At 38.7% G+C, this 18,098-nt stretch overlaps 1 protein-coding gene across 6 annotated transcripts in view; it reads right to left on the minus strand.

The window, feature by feature from the left end:
• TNS3 (tensin 3) overlaps positions 1 to 18,098 on the minus strand; it is a 304,944-nt gene that overhangs the window by 75,695 nt on the left and 211,151 nt on the right. The window lies entirely within an intron of this gene.

Here is an 18,098-nt window from a genome sequence, read left to right on the forward strand (position 1 = left end):
TCTATTATATTTCAATTTAAAACAAAGTTCTTGATGAAAACATAACAGTGTTTTGTTGATAAAACACTTTCTGCTCCTGAGACAGAGCAAATCTAAAAAACCAAAAAAACCCACATGATCCAATTTAGTTGAAAATACTACTGTGAGAATCACCTCTTCCTTGTAATTTCAGTACTACCAGCAATGGCAACAGATAAAACCATAGAACACTGAGCAGAGCCTTTTTTCCTCTGGAACATTTTAAAAGCTCCAGAGTTTACTTGAATCCAGCTTATTTTATCCAAACCACTTCTTCCTACCTCTGCCTGTCAGGGTTCTTTAAAGGTCTTCTTGACATTACAGACCCAGGAGAATAATTAAGCCCTAGGAGGCACATTCTTATGAGGTATGGCCTAATCCTTTACTGGATTTGTTCATGCACCTCCCACAGACATCAAGCAGGTTCCATCAACCAGAGGTAGAATATGGCTCCTGGGCTCTTACCCAGAACTGAAAATGAATGTGATTCCTAATTCTGGTCTTATAAAAAAGCTTTATGAGTAAATACTTCTACTGTGCACCAAGCCAAGAAAGTAAAATGAGTAGTTCTATTTTGGAAGGTTTTAAAGCTCCATTATCAAAACATTAAATTAAGCAGAAGTTTTAGAAGAATTTTCCCTACCCATAGTTTGAGAATTGTTTGATAATATGAAAATTAGACCATTAAAAGTTAGGAACAGGGAGATTTTTGTTAAAGGCAACCAACAGCTTAGTCTCCATCATGGGAATTCCAAAATCAAAAGATCCACTGACAGCCCAATAAATTTTAAAGTCAACTGTATCACACAGTTTCAAATTATATTTAAAATGGCACCATGGTCATGAAGCTTCAGAACATTGCTAGTTAGCCTTTCTGGTAATGTCATTTTAGAAAAAGCGCTATTCATAAATTGTACCCACGATGGCAATGAATTCATCAGTTTATAATGGCAAGAAAAGTGGTCTGCTTGGAAAAAAACATTCGTTATGCAACATACTGCCAAGTTTCCATCAGTTAAAACACTGTCATACACTAGAGGTTATATGATAGGTTCAATAGATCTTAGCCAATAATTAAAGGACAACTTTCTCCTTTTTAAAGACTAGGTACTATTTGTTGCCTGCTGTTGTTTTTAAAAACAGCATATGCAGAAGGCCTAAAACATTCCCTTTTAGAACAAGTCATCAGGCTAGAAAAAAGAAAAACAAACAAACAAAAAAAAAACACCCAAACCAATTCCCCTTGCCATAGATTTTCTCTATAAGCAACCTGTTAGAAGTTTGCTGAAGTTTATGCTGTACAATGTGCAAATAGTGACAAAAACTGCTATATAAGAGGTCGAATGTCTGTATACAGATATTTAAAAATAGTACTTAGTAGTATTTATGGTTTAATGAAGAGAACTACTATATATAAGGAAAACACTGTCAACTGACAGTTTTTCAAGCTCTTTCATGCTGTGATTTCTCATAAGCTCTCACTGCTGCTAGGACAATGATGCACACTTGGAGTTTCAACATGAAAAGACAGAAAACTTTCATATGGAATTATTTAATAAAGTTACCACAACAAATTGTTCAAGTTCAAAAAAGTTAATAGTAAATCTTAGGTGATTATTTTGTAGTTGGCAATAATTTTCTTGTGGTTAGTATTCAGTAAAGAAAAAATAAAAAATATACAAAATTGCTGTGATCTGAGTAGCTGAGTATCTCGACACAAATAAACAGATTACAGCGTTGGACTGGAATACAGGAAGGTAAATACAGGACTAGTACTCTTGAACCACTAAGCCCTTCTGTGCTTCTTCTCTGCTACCCCAGACTAGACACAGCACTGTAAATCCTTCAAACAGCCGTGAATCAGCCATTAGCCAGCCATAAATATCCCTCACCAGATGAAACATAACATACAAATGTTATTCCCCCTACAGAAATGCAGACTGTGGAACTGAGGATCTGGCACATCAGGGCTCTGCAAGGTTTAGAGATAGCCCAGCCCAGTACTTTTCCTGCTAATTCAAAATCCTTCAATCTATTTCATATGTTGAACATAACATACAGTAGCCACAATCAGTGTCGAAGTCTCACAAACTAGGAACTGTACGAACAGAGTTCTTGTTCTGAAGAAGAAATGTTCTACTTTCTGGTAGCATCTCTACTTAAAATTATACCATTTAATTTGAGAAAGAAGAAAAAAACTCTCAAAAAAGAAAAAAATACATAGTCATTTGAATAGACATTCTGATTAGTGCTAAATATTTTTAAAATATTACAATTCCTCAATATATTTTTAATGGCATTAAAAATTAGCACCATTGGGTATAAATATGAAAACACCTTTTGACATAGGGTACATTTTTTGTAGCTTAGGATCTTTGCTTACATATTAAGTATGCAAACTAGAGTACTCAAAATTTTGCTTCATTTCATTGGCCTTTGAATTGGATACAACAGCTTTACAATAGTCAGAAGTTTGTTTTTTTCAAAAACAGAATGATTTTCCTTTCTTAGAGAATGCTCCTGTTCATACTACATTTATGTGACAACACGAAGTTTGGGCCTAACCTACTTCAGGATGATGAGGGGTCTTAAATTAAAAAACATTTTTCTGAAAGATACAGAAGTTAATTGGCTGTCTTTGAACTCTGAAGTGATCCCATTGGTGGCTGATATTTAATTCATGACTACTCAGATCACAGTTTTAATCTCAGCTACAGTTTGTAGTGAACATTAAGAAGCTAGAACATTAAGAAGTTTCAGGTTTCTCTGAATAGCTAGTGTTAACTGGAAAGCATCAAGGAAGAGTATAGGAATGTTTCAGACAAGTAAATCAGATGAAGGGAAGAAAAAATTTTGCTAGAGGAATCTCTCCCTCCCCCTATTTCTCATGTAGATGAAAATTTCTTCTTTTTGCAAACATAGCTTTTCGGATGTACAAGTATGCATCTCCTTAGAAAAATTGCCACACTGAAGAGTAGCACCTGTACTCAGTAGAAGCCTAACTGATACACAGATACTGCAAGATACAGCAGGAGTCTTTCTCTGACTTCTCACAGGTTTTGCCTCAGGGTTACTACTGTACAAAATTTGGTTGGAACAGAGATAATACAGCTTACGAGACTACAAGATTCATTATCAAAGGAACAAAGTTTACACATAGAATATGGCTTAGGGTAAGGTTTTGCCTGAAGCATTTTATATGTGGTGATAGTACATTGATTAAAATAAATCATTCAGTATTCATATCCTTACACTGTTCCTGACTGTGCATTTAGAAGAGTATCATTTACCTGGACATCTCCGTAAATCTGATCTGAAACAGCAGGGGAAACTGTTTTTTCTATGTTACGGTCTCTGTTAAAAATAAAACCCATGAAATCTGCAATCCTTCCTAAGGACACTAGAACCACTTTGTGTAAGCAATTGTACACTGAGCTGCTTGGGCTCCCTTACAAAGTGGCCAACTGCTGTGTGTGCATATGTGTATGTACACAGAGATACACCAACCAATCACTCAGACCTGTGAGAACTCAACATCATGACAGGAGGGACAATGTCTGAACACCGCCACCTCTGTGCCATATTTCACCACTATAAAACGGGCAGCTAGGTTTTCTGGCATTCAGTGTTTCACCCTGTACCCTCAAAATTGCTAGTATGTGGAATGTGAGTACGTTTAAAATAACCTGAACAGCTGTGGACATAATGAGTACTATCTTACTCAGCATCAACATAACTGCATACTCATAATCATGCCACTGGGTATACCACTTACTAAGAAGAAATTCACAAAAAACAAACAGCTTGGAAATATTTTTTTCACCTTACATTATCCTCTACTTGATAAATGTAGGTTATCTAAATTGAAGTACCTATTTGTGACAGAGGGACCACGAGAAGTCAACTTTCCTAAGTGAATGAGGAACTTACCAGGATTTTCAATCCTGCACTGATCATTTAAGTGAGCACTGAGCCATACAAAACAGGCATTTAAACTGCAAAGAAAAATGCAATCAGTAAAGCGTGGGATCTAGATGTCCTACTTAAGTATCCATTTCTGAAAGCCTGGTCCATTGCCAAGCTGCAATTGTAGGCCAAGCTTCAAAATCCCTAAGGCAACCTCTCAAAGCAGTGGTTCCCCAAACAGAGGTTACTGCAATTACAAGCAGGATCGGGAGCCGACAAACACTGCTTTTGATATTTATGCTGGAACTTGAGGGGTTCACATCATATCTTCTGTCTGTAAGTGAAGCTTGAAACAAAAGTTTGGGAACTGCTGGCTTCAAGCTGTGAACTTAAAGATGAATATGATGTTGTTAGACTTCACAAGGAAAGACTGTGATTGTGGGATAAAGCAATTTACTTGTACCTAACCGTTTTTCTCTAGCGGGCAGCTGCCTTTTCAGAAACCTCAAACAGTCACTGAAAAATTGTCACGGTACATTTTATTCCAGTAAACAGATGACAGAGAATTAGACACAGAGCTAAACAAAAATCCAGCTGCTCCTAAATAGTCAATCTTCAAATCTGCAGCTCCTGATCATGAAAACTTATGACAGGTACTACATGTAACAAATCTAAATTTTCAAAGTTGCACAGTTGTAGGAAAGTATTCTTGGATTAATTTCTTCCCCTCTTTTTTTTTCCCCCCTCAGTTATCCAGTAATTATTTAAAAAAAATTCCTACACCTGGCACTGATTAGTAATCAGGAACCACACTGCAGTTGGTCCTACTTAGAGGTATGTCTCTGAACCACAGTCATGTAACAAATATCCCTCTGTCCCTCTAGAAATGTATCTCTCATCCATCCACCCCAACTTTTCTTTTAACATTCAGCACAGACACAACAGTCATGCAAACAAAATGGTTCCAGTATAGACAGCACCGATATTAATATCTCTTATTGGTGCAGTGGGAGAGTTCCAGATGGCCCTAACAGCAACCAGGAACACAACTCCCATTGCAAGGGAACGGAAATCATGCGCCGTTTCAAATTCATGACCTTGAAAAATCTCTTACCAGGCCACATATGCTGAGCAGCATGAAGAGCTTAGTTTTACCTCAGACCTGTGTAAGATCTTTCACTCCGAGTTCAATATAAAGAATACAACTCATCGTCAAGGTAAAAAGATCTGTCTGCCTAAACCTTCCCTCCCACTTCAGACTTGGTTTCCAATGATATGAAATGCTGTAAGAGGCAGAAATATTTTACAATATAGTACTTCTGCTATGGAAGAATTAAATATTTGAGTACCACACTTTACTGACAGAGCCAACATTTACATCAATGATTTTACCTAAATGATATACTAGGCAGCCTGAGATATGTTTCCGAACTTGAGAAATCCACAGAATATTTAAATATGACTTGTTAAAATTAAAACAACTAACACAAATGCATCTCTGAAGACTCAACACAATCCAACCTCAAAGGAAGCAGAGAGCGTCTGAACAGTCACAGGAAATAAAAGATTTAGACATTTTATGTTATTGCTTGTTTGTTCATAAAACCAGGAGAAATGAACTATTCAACTACTGTAACCTTGAAAATACAAGGCTTTAAAGTATTTCCCCCTCATATTAAAGTAGTATGTAATCTTGTATTTTCCCTTTTTCTAAAGCATAATTTTGGAATCCCTCTCTTACTGAGATTTTCAGACCTCACTTTTATCTAGTGTTCATATTTTTTTTGTCTCTAAAAATAATTAATTAGAAATGTGAAGCTATGCATGCAGGCAGGGACCACTCTGGGGGGCAAAAGAAACTAGAAAATATACTAGCAAAGCAAAACTGCATTCTGTGCACCTTGCTAAGTTGTGGCATTGCAAAAGGCCTCATGCATTAAATACACATCTCAATACACAACTCAATCCCTGCTCTCGATTTTTTCCAAGGAAGCAGCACTCTGTAAAACGCTGCAGTAACACAGCTGTCAAAAAGAGGGGAAGTGCACAACAGTGGAGCCCTAAGTAATGCTGGAATTTAGCTACACAGGCTGAAGGGGCCCAGTTTCTTTCAGTCTGACCTCTCTTCTCAGGAGGAACTCCAACTCCCTGAACAGGCTCAAGCTTGACAAACTCCCACACTGATTCTAAACTACAGGCACATCAGTATCAGGGAACCCCTTATAAATGAAAGCCTCAGAGAAAAGGGTATGTGTGCATTTTCATTCTCATACATAATATACAAAGAGCAACTTATATAAAAAAGTAGAAGCTGAAATACCAACACATACCAAATTCAGTGGCTTCCTTCCAAGCCTATGTTTTTTGGCACTTCCTTTCGTGAAATCCAAATACCTGAAGGCAGCCTTGTGAGTAAAAAGACATTTCAGTCTTTCAGCTTTTTGACTTGTCCCCACAGCCAGCCCCTGTCCATTCACCACTTGTGAAAATACACACAAACGCAAGCCAGCTAGGTAAACACACAAGCCCAACAAGAACCGTTCTGACCCAGTCCACCTGAACAGAAAGCAGAGAAAGGCTGCAAATGCACTAGCTTTTACACAGTGTACCATTGATCGTGTTGCAGCAGGAAACATTATAGGAGATCAGGATTATTTCTTTCAACCTCAGAAATAAATATTTCTACCCTCAGGCAAACCTGGACAAGTCCAGAGCTGCATTCCTTCAAAGTTAAATCTTTTTATGTGTGCTTGTCTTTTCCTTTCTCCCTTTCTAACAAACACAGGCCCTCATTCCTTGCAAGCTCTTCCCACATAATTCCTATAAAATTCATACAGAAATACATGTGGTCTGTATTTCCAACTCTTGAACCATAAGAAAGCTTCTTACCTCTTTATTAGGCACATTCAGGAACTTTCTGCAGGAGTCAATCATTAGCTCATTTAAATCAACTAATGCTCCTTTAAGCAAAAGACTGTGCAGAGGAAAGCTGGAGTTAAGGCAAACAGCTTAAAAAAGCACAAAATTTCTCTGCTCCTGCTGTTCGCGTTACAGCTGCTGTTCCTGCTCCTGGAGGTAAATGGTCTTGCTCAAAAGCATGAGACTTGTATCAGCCAGAAAAAGCAAATGAAAATGTAAACACAAGGGAGGAGCCTGAGGGGATAATCAGGTTCAATGAAATTTGAACCCCTGGAGCCAAGGAGGAGTGGAAAAGTGTTGGCTGAAAAGGTAATTCAGTCTACAAGCTATTTCCTTACAGTGGTCCTTTTCTCAGTCTGTTTCAATATCCTAATGAAGCCAAGCGAGTTTCAACTCCCAGATTATTTAGCCATGCACTTACGATTGCCTGCGTTTGATGCCTTCTTCCTAAATCAAACAGCTCTTAAAAGATGTTGCTGTCTCCCAACAAACAACCACGTTAGCCACTCTTGTCCAAGCCTTCAAGAAGCTGTATGCGATCAGAGTTCTCGGGCAAGAAAAGCTTTCTGGAGAGCCTGCAGCGATAATGCTTATTTTTATGTAGTGGCTGCTGCTACTCGCGAGCTCCCAAACCGCAGCCGGCTTTGACTCCGTCTCTGCAATGAATCAGCTCAGACCAGGGGGAGCGAGCCTGGTAGTTCCCGCAAGCCTTCACGCCTTCAGTAACAGCTGTATCTCACCACACAGCATCCCACAAGCTTCTGCTCCAAACATCAATACAAACGTACGTATGCATCCCTACCAGGCAGCCGAGCCACAAGGCAACACTCATTTTCTATTCCAAAGACTGTCAAAACTTTATTAGTTTGCACTAGGACAAAGAGTAAAGGTGGCTCTCACACAAAACAGAAAATACCACACATCTACCTGTTAACTACAAACAAACCTACTTCAAAAAGATAAACTGCACGTCTGCTCAAGTGATGCTGTTTTGAATAAACTATGGTCAAGATTCTGGTAAAAGGAATAAATTCATGCATACAAGCTACATAGCCACTACATTTTGATGACCAGAAAACCAGCTCTCTCCTCCCTAAGGATTAGTGTGGAATGCTGCTGACATTGCTTGTAAGCTGAAAACTGTAACATCTGTCTCAAAAACGTTAATAAAAATAAAAATTGAGTCTTACCTTCTCACCTAAGAAATAACTTTTGGTTTTGATTCACTGTGACTGTGAGAGAAAAAAAAAGAGCTGTATTCCTTACTTGAGTTGCACTATTTCTGCTCATTTGCAAACTAGGTAAGCCTATACTACATTTTTGGGATCTTAGGCCATTGGCATTCAGCATACCTAAAAGCAGATTGAGGTGCAATACTGAGATACTTGTGCTGTCTGGGATACCAGAAGAAACCTAGATGATATAACATCAGCTCTGCACAAATTAATTCATCCTGTGTATAGTTTACTGGCAGCACAGATGAATTAGACAGATCACCATGCTGCTGTAATTTCCTTGCTCCTGGCATTCTGGATAGCCTTAGTGGTACTTCACACAATCACAGTAGGAATGCTTTGGGACTTTGAGCTAGCTTTAAATAGCTAGAGGTTAAACACAGCCACAGACATGTTCAGAGAAATGATTAAGCATCTCTCAACCGGTTTAGCTGATGCTTTTTGTTGGTAATCAGTTGCAGACTTTCTGCGCCATACCACTCTTTGCAGCACTTGGGCACTTATGGTTCTGTGAATATCCATATTAATCCATGTAATCTGGACACTATCAGATTACTTAGTGTGCCAATCTGATCCTGCTCAGGCATGAAGCATTTAAATTTGTTAAACTAGACTACAATATAGTCAGTGTTTACATTGACTTTTGAAGTGCAGATGATACTTGATTTGCATGTAGTTAGCGTGGCAGATAAAGGTCACAGAATCACAAAAGAGTTGAGGTTAGAAGGTACCTCTGGAGATCATCTAGTCCAATTTCCTCCTGCTCAAGCAGGGTCACCTAGAGCACGTTTCCAGAGATTGTGTCCAGACAGCTTTTGAATATCTCCACGGAAAGAGATTTCACAACCTCTCTGGGCAACCTGTTCCAGTGCTCTGTCATTCTCACAGTAAAGAAGTCTTTCCTCATATTCAGATGGGACTTCTTGTGTTTCAATTTGTGCCCATTGCCTCTCATCCTATTGCTGGGCATCACTGAAAAGAGTCTGGCTTCAATCCTCTTGACACCCTCCCTTCAGATACTTATATGCATTGATGAGATCCCTCCTCAGTCTTCTCTTCTCCAGGCTGAACAGATCCAGCTCTCTCAGCCTTTCCTCATAGGAGAGATGCTGCAGTCTCTTAGTCATCTTAGTAGCCCTTGCTGGCTTCGCTCCAGAGCTTCCACAGCTCTCTCTTATTGGAGGGCTCAGAACTGAACACAGATACAGCCTCATTAGGGTTAAGCAGAGTGGCAGGATCACCTCACTTGACCTGCTGGCAATGCTCTTCCTAATGCAGCCCAGGGTACCGTTGGCCTTCTTGGCCACTGGGGCACATTGCTGGCTTGTAGTCAGCCTGCAGTCCACCAAGATGCCCAGGTCCTTCTCCACAGAGTTGCCTTCCAGCAGGTCCAGCCCCCAGGCTGTATTGGTGCATGGAGTTACTCCTCCCTAGGTGCAGGACCCTGCACTTGCCCTTGTTGAACTTCATGAAGAACTGCTCACCATCAACTGATCAAAAGTTTTGGGGAAAAAAAAAAAAAACCCCATAGATCAGCATTGTAAATCTGCATCAGCTTAGACCACTGCATTGTCCAGTCATGGTGTTTTCTTGAATTTGGAGACCTAAAACTGGGTTTAGTGGAACTGTCAAACTGTGGTCTAAGAAATAAGTCCTGATTCAGTAGACTAGTACAAGACTGCAAGTCCAGTTTCGTGTTTGTAAATATTCCTCTGGCAATCACTGAATCAGTTTTTTGAAATTTTTTAGAGAATTAGTGTTTGAGGATAACAGAATGGCCCATAAAGAAAGGAAAAAAAGGTATGGAATCTTCTTCTACTACTGTTTTTCCTTCCAACCAAATACTGATTTTCATATAAGCATTTCATTTTAAAGAACTAGTTTTTCAACACGACTAAACAGCAGTAACTATAGACTAGGACTCATTCGGGAAGCATAGCAAACCAAACTTCTTCCCAGGTGCCTTAACCTTTAGTAGAAAAATGAAGCAGGCTGAAGAAAACCAGAATGAGGCATGTATCAGAGGGCAAACAGGGAACACTTTAAAAGAAAATCCACTTGGAGGGGGAATAGGTGTTTGCAAAATATTAACACGCAGGAGCCTCAGACTCACACATGGGGTCCTCAAACCTTCAGTTTTTCGAGAAGCAAAGGAGAGGGCATTCAACACATTACAGCATCCTTATGCTGTGCAAATGCACATTTCCCAGCCACTCAAAAAGATCACACTTGTTCTTTAATGATTTTACAAGTACTCTGGAGTAAGAAAAATCTACTCGACAAAGTATGGCTTCTAGACCAGAGGCTGGCATCCGTCCAGTCGGCTTAGAAGAAAGGGTGAGCAAGCCAGCACAGACTCACCCTTAGACACACTGCCGTAATATACCTTCTGACTTCTGTCTACCTGGGATCAAAAGAAAGTAACACTTTGTGTCATGATCCAAAATACACAGAAAAGACTAAATACATTTATTAATGCAGCCTTGTATACATTAACTAGCATCTATAGTGTCATTTTGATTCTACATCTGCAAACTTTTCTCAGTAATTTAAGCACAGACTTATCTAGCCTACCTTGTACTTGGATAATCAGCAAAAGAATAACAAAAAGTCATGGTACAGACACATCACAAGGACAATGCACTAAGCAAAGTTTAAGTGCATTACGAAGTCACTGAACCACTTGAAACTATTTCCTTTCATTTATTCCAAAAACAAAGCCTATCTTTGGGAACACTTCCTTAATCTTCAAGTGTGTATTGCAAATGCAGAGATTTGTAATTAACGATTCTTCTTTATTACAGTTTGAATGGCACACTCACCTTTGAGTCACAGCTTTTCTCTTACTACATTGTTAGCTTCCTGCAAAATTATTTACAGTCAAAACAGAAGCAGCAAAAAAGGACAGATGACTCGGTTGCTGATCTCACCTCTGAAAACGTACAGGACCATAATATTTATTTTTCTCAAAGAGATCTGAAAATGATCTGAACATGCACAACGTAAGCATATACTACATAATAAAGTATTTAGTTTTGGTAAAAGGTTTCAAATGTGTCTAAGTGACTTAGTAACCAAAACTCCTTCAAACGATATTTTATGCATATTTACTAAAAAGAACACTAAGCTTGAGGCCAGAAGCATTATACAAACTTCTGAAGTTCAGCACGTCTCCTAAATGGAGGACGGATTAGGAAACATTCTTCCTGACCCAGAATAAGATGGAGAAACAATACAGGACATGAAGAACCATGTGATGCAGTCTAGCCTGTACAGCTTAGGAGACAGCACAGCGCTCAGGGTAATCTCCGAAACTACATTATGTTTTTCCTATTAAAGTTGAAGGCATGGGCCACAGTGCTTCCACCTGTGTATAAAAAAATAGGGGAGGGCGCCTTTTGGCAGGCAACATGTATTGACACGAGAGGGGGAGAGAGAGAGGGAAAGGGGGAGAGAAGGAGGGCGGAGAAGAGGGAGAATAACTTAAAGATTAATTCAGATAATAACTAATACTGCAACTTCTGCCTTTCCAATTAAAAGATGCCCACAGTAAGAAGCAGGCCCGGGTTCTGGCAAAACACCTCCCTTCTCCTTACTGGAAGTTGCCTCCTTCTGTTTAATCTGAAACAACTTTGAGCGGGCTGCTCTTCTTCAGTATTCAAATATCATTCATGTTTGAGAACAAACTCTAGAGGGAGGTATCACCCAGTTTCAGGCAGAACTGAAGTCTGGCCCATCTTTCGATTTCCTGTGATAGTTAGCCATCTGACCCAAAGCTCTCCAATGTTAATGAAAGTTTTTGCAACAGAACATAGATAGGCCTTAAATAGAAAGAATTATAGGTAAGCATTTAAGACTTAACAAGTGACATTGTTGAATCAGAAATGTAGATTCCCTCCTTGGGATCAATCCATGGGCAACAAGTGAACTCTGTGTAGCAGAACTCTGCTTGCAACTATGAGATATCATTGAAAAATTAGCAATACACTACAGCTGGCAGCACTAAACATTGCTACTATCATTGATACAGCTAAAAATCCACTCACAGTCACTTCAAAAAATATATGATCACATGGGTTCTTATTCAATTGTACTTTAATATCAGAAATGTTTGTGGAGACTCCACAATGGTATGCCACATTCTGTACAATCCAATATAATCCCTCTCAAAAATGGGACATTGAAATCAAAGTTTGGGGATGCAAAAGGACTATTTTTTTCATGCTGCTCTCTTACAAAGACAAGAAAAAAAAACCTGCCAAAACTTGTATGAAGCACCTGTTGCAAATATTAACAGCGCTTTGGAAACATATGCAAGGGCAAAAATCCTGCTGTATATCTTTTTATAATTCTCTAAAGAGAACCCTACTTGCAAAAGATCCTTGCTGCAGAAGGCCTTCCAGGAAGAGTTCAACACCTGCTCCATGTATTCAGTGGCAGAAATTAACATGTCTCATCAACCAGCGTTCCTGTATCACAAGAAAATGGCCAATTCCAGGGCAATCCCAACACTAATGCATGCCCAATACCCTCCTTCAAAAACTGATGCTAACTGGAACCCAGCTTTTCTGACCAAAGTGCCTCCACAACAAAAACGAACAATACTCAAAAAAACCCACACATCCAAAAAGACCCATGCACAATCTGTAAGTAGAAACTCCTCAGGTCTTTCTATTCAGCAGAATATGCTTGCCAATGGGGAGAGCACCAAAAAGTTGTTAGTGGTGAAGGGAGTGGTGCAGTAGCTAGCTGAAACCCTGAAGTAGGACGAGGAGGAGGAGGAGGGAGCTACAGAAAAGGAATCTAGCTAAAAAGGGCAATGCGCAGGACTTTAAAGGCAGTAATTACATCTAGGCCCAAGAGTTCTCATTCAGAACAACCTGATTACTGCAAGCATTTACCAGAAAGAGGATAGCTGCTTTTAAAGCCCTGGTGGCTTTAAAAAACAGAAGAAACCCCAACCACTTTCATACTGAAGTCTATCTTTTGTTTTGCAAGTCTTCCTCAGAAATATACCTTTTGGGCATTCTCATGGATTTTCATTCATGCAGAAGCATTCGTTGAAGACACAGCTTGACCTATCTTTCCAGTGCAAATGGCTCCATGACTGAAGATGCCCTCTATTCATATTTCCATTAGTTGCTGGACTGAAGACAGGCCCAGGAGGTCAGTGTATGTATGCTCAGATGCAGACAGAGAAAGGGGACTTGCTTCTCCTTCTAGTCTTACAAAAAGCACAGAACAAACACACAACAAATCCTAACATGTGCTATGATGCTCTCAGTTTGCTCCACCCAGTTACACTTTCCACCTCTGCTGCTGCCATGACAGCTCTAGTGCCAGGCAAGCAAGCTGTATAGGAAAAAAGATATTCAATACCTAAACCATAATTAAGGTCACTTTTTCTTGCTTTGTTTTAGCCTAATGCAGCTAAGCAGGCAGGAGGCCGTATTGCTTTCCCAAGAGAGAGAAAAGGAGTTGTTCCAGCTGCAGGAGTGGGACACACACCTGGGGCAGAGGTTTCCCTTTCAGGACTCAAATTGAATCTAAAGGCATTAAATAGATTCTAAGAATGGGTGAAGAGAAGCTTCCTTCTGTGGTACACGGTACCTATACCTGGAGATATCAATTTGGACATCAGTGTTTAAATATTAACAATCACAGACTGTATTTGATATGACTAAGAAGCACGTTAAAAAGTGCAAGTCTGCTCAGGAACTGAAATAAGCTGGGAAAAGAAAAATTTGCTATGTATCATTTTGAGCTCTTCAGGCAAAGCAGCAGGAAACATTCTCAGAGAGAGAGAGAGAGAAAGCAGGAAAGAAGGAAATTTCAACTATGCTTGCAAAGGGCATATTACATGGCCCTGAGATAACGGGCTATTTAGAGAGCATAGGAAGGAAGGAAAGCAAGCCACAGTCAGATGCATCGTCTTCCTCATAGTTTGATTGTCTGAATCCTCCTGCGCTGAGGGGAGAGGTCTTTCGTGCAATGTTATAAAAACAGAACTGCAAAAGATATCTCAATGTGCCTTGAACACCTCTTAAACCACTCAAATGTTGCCTCTTGTTCCTTGGGTCAAAAAGGATATTGAAAGCTTTTGACAGAGGGCTGGTGAATATATCTTTGAGATAACAACATAACACTGTCAGTTACTACAATAGGGCAGAAACTATCTGGAGATCATTAAAAAAAATAGCATGCAATTTAAAATTTAAAAGAAAAAAAGAATCAAATAATTAGCTCTGCACAAGTAGTTTTGAAAGTATTTGACACGTGCAATCTCTGCTTCAGATAAACCTGTGTACTGTTAAAGATATTGGTTGGTACTTGAAGGGAAAAGAAAATGTCCTCAAATAACCTTCACAGAATGAAAGACTGAGAAGTTACCGGAGCATAAATAGCAGTCTACAAAGAAGTAAGGACAAAAGGGGCTCATAGGAAAGAAAAAGGCAAGTAGTGGTATTCAAAGGCAGGAGGCTAATAGAGAAAATGGAGTTAGGATAAAAATCTGTGAAATCCTACTTGAAAGTTGTTCTTGTTTCTAGATGTAAGACTTTCAAACTATTTATTTTAACAGTTACCATCCCTCTCTGGCTATTGGTACTTCTTTATTTTTTAATTGGGCTAAATTCAAACTAAAAAAGAACTGACAAATGGTATCTAACATAATCAAAAGCCCCAGTGCACTGAGTAAGATGCACATAATTCCTCATTTCAGACACTGCTTTATCAATATGCTTGCAGGTTGAGGTAAAAGGAAAAAAAAATACATATATTTCTGATGTACACATAGCCTGACAAGTTGATTTCAGGAGCTCAGCTTAGCACTTAAATACGTACTTTGAAAAAGGTGTTCAACATACCATAAGAGATGCTCTTAAAAAAAAAAAAAGCCAAAAAAGTCACATTGAAGCAAGCACTGGCATTCAGGTCCTTTAAAAGTCTGGCCTCCGGTTTGAGGTGCAAACCCCTTCTACATCTGCTTCTAACTGACATGCCCAAAATACTCAAATCCATCTTTTCTTTACATTTACCTTCGCCCCCTCCTTCTCCCCCCCACCCCCTGCCCAAAAAAAAAAAAAAAAAAAAAGAGAGAGAGAGAGAGAGAACAAAAAACATACGGAATTTAGAGATTACAGACCGGAGCTATGTTAGTTAATCAGAGTCCTACAGCCACTTGTCTGAACCTGTGCTCAGTTCCCAATGTATGGATGTACAAAGGGAGCCAAGAGAATATTTAAGCAACATATTTCATTACTTTCACAATCAATGCTATAGTAAAGGAGGGAGAGGGATAACAGAGTATATACTGCTGTACAACTAGAAATGAAATCTTGTAACCCTACGAACGTTACTGGCATTCAGACTACACCAATCTCCATCAATTTATCTCCAACTCATTCTCTATATTTGGGTGAATTAATAACTAGAATTCTTTAAAAAAAAAATCCAAATAAGACCACACAAAACATTAAGAAATAAAAGACACAAGCTTCCTCAGAAAGAATTAATTAAGCAGGCACTCCAACGTATTTTAGATACTGTTTCAAGCTGGCAGCATTTTATAAGGAAAATCCAGTAGCTTTATGTTTCTATTTTCATTGTCAAAAAGGAGTAGAGAAATTGTTGCAGGACATCTTCCCCTGACACACACACATCCCACTGTCTCCAAATATTGCATCTAACTGGTGATTAAAAGCTGGAAATATCATTTATTCACTGTTAATTTATTCTTTAGCTTCACTCACCAGAAATGACATCAAAACCTGCTGTTTTCATTAGTAGGCATTTGCATTCTCTTTCAGGCACCAAAGCCAACCAGTTTTGTCTCAGCCCTTGAGTGTTGCAATACTGAAGGGGCCCTCTGGGAAAACAAGTGTTTAAATACATGAGAGGGCACCTCCCCATTCAATAACTATTTACTTTGGGTTGAAAAGGCAGGGGGGAGTCAAGCATCTAATCACATGGCATGGGGTGCATACCGGAACATTGGCTATAGCCTATCTGGAGACACTTTTAAGTTATTTTTCTTTATGAAAAGAAAAAAGGAGCTGGAGTTTACAAGCACTTGGCAATTTATGACTATTTAGTGTTGATTATAGGTATGATAGGCTAGAAAATTTGTTACTGAACACTCTCAAGAATTTGGATTCATTCTGTCCTACTCTATTTAGCTCAAATGAAAACATCCTTTTGCTTTCAAAGTTGTTTCTTTTCCAATAATCAAATACTGTTAGCAAGCAAAGCTACTCTGCTAGGAAATGAACAGCAAGATTTAAATGAGAAAGACATGTAAGTTCCCGCCTTGTAAAAACTTGCGGAAAGTCTTCCTCTCGTCATTTTTAGCAATTTGTAATATATCCACATTCTTTTCTTTCCACAGATTGTAGATCTGGCAGTATAAAGAGCGCAGAGGGATCTAGCAGTTGCTAAAATAAATGAAATGTCTTAAATTGGCATACTGAACAAGAATCAAGTGCATTCCTGTAGCCAATCCACTGAATCCAGTCAAACTAAAACAAATACTATTTTGGCAAATTATAACCTTTGACGCTTAATAGCTTTATTAAAAAAAAAAAACTCAATAAACTACGTATAGCAAAAAACAGTCATATACACTTCACAGTTGCGTGGACACAGCTGTGTCACCTTAAGACAGACTTGTTTATTTGTGGCTGATTCATTCTCTCTTCAGAATAATCATAACATACTATCCCAACACTTAGAAAAAAGCTGAAATAAACCAGCTGTACACAACACAAAAAGAAGAGAAGCAGTCATCTTTTCCTTCCAAATATTAATCTTCTCTATCAAAAAGGGCTTCTGCTCTTTGAAAACACATTTGGTTTTTATTTTAATACATTCAGTTTGAATACATACAATTTCACAACACCTGGAAGCTCAGGCCTGTACCAGGATCCCCTATATATTCCATACAAACAGATATTTCCTACTGTTCCTATCCAAAAGGAGTCTTACATTTTCAGCAGCTTGGAAGTATTTGTTTTAGCAATAGTATCTCTTGCCTACTATACCAAGTAATAATCCTCAAAATTATAATTCAGAGGTAATCTCCCCTCCCCAAAACTCAAAAATTCCAAGTCAAAATTTTTCCATTAACTCCCCTTCCTCTTCAGTTGGAGAAAAGCTTTTTTCCAAAATTAATTGTCATCTGGAATGCTCTTGGGCTTTTTGTTGTTTTTTTATTTAAATATAAATACTTAAGTTCAATTGATAAAATATATTAAAAAAAATCTGCAAAGTGAGGAAGGAAATATTACTAGCTTCTTTCAATTTTCTGTTCCCATGGAAAATATTCCCTTTTAGCTTATCGTGAACCACCACTTTCCCACCCACTCCTAATGCCATAATTATAGACAATAATTGCTTTTACTAATCTTTAATATAGCAATAGATACTAGATCCATATTGGTTTAGCCCACCTCTTTGCTTCATACTACTCCCAAAACATCACCATAGACAGTCCAAATCCTCAAAGTTCAGCTTAAATATAAAGAAGATGCATATGGCCTTAGCAATCAAAAGGAAGAACAACAATGAACTGTGGATAAAAGTATGTGAACTGCAAAATTCATGTTATAGGGTCCTGACAAAACATGGTTATCAGCTGGAAAAGGGACACATTTCAATCTCTTGAAATAATAGAAAATATATTACTCATATGTGTCAACAGGTGGCCTATCTTTGTAGTCAACCTGCCGTTTTGCAGCATATGAGCAATCTTTTGTAAATCCGCACTACCGTCTATTGTACGGCAGTGCTGTCTTAAGGCTGAAAAATAAAACCGTGCTGAACAAGATCAAAAGTCATTTCTGTCCTTTCTTGCCCACAACATGCACAAGACTTTGAGTCTTAAGACTACCATGAGTCTTAAAATCATAAAAAAAACCCATCATAGACGTTTACATGGTAGCACGAAGATCTTCTGATTCTTGTGGTTCCAAATATTGTATTCAACTGCAGGCTTTTAAATCAGCATAACAGACATCTCTGTGC

The sequence above is a fragment of the Rhea pennata genome, chromosome 2 (assembly GCF_028389875.1).
Source record: "Rhea pennata isolate bPtePen1 chromosome 2, bPtePen1.pri, whole genome shotgun sequence".
Lineage (NCBI taxonomy): Eukaryota > Metazoa > Chordata > Aves > Rheiformes > Rheidae > Rhea > Rhea pennata.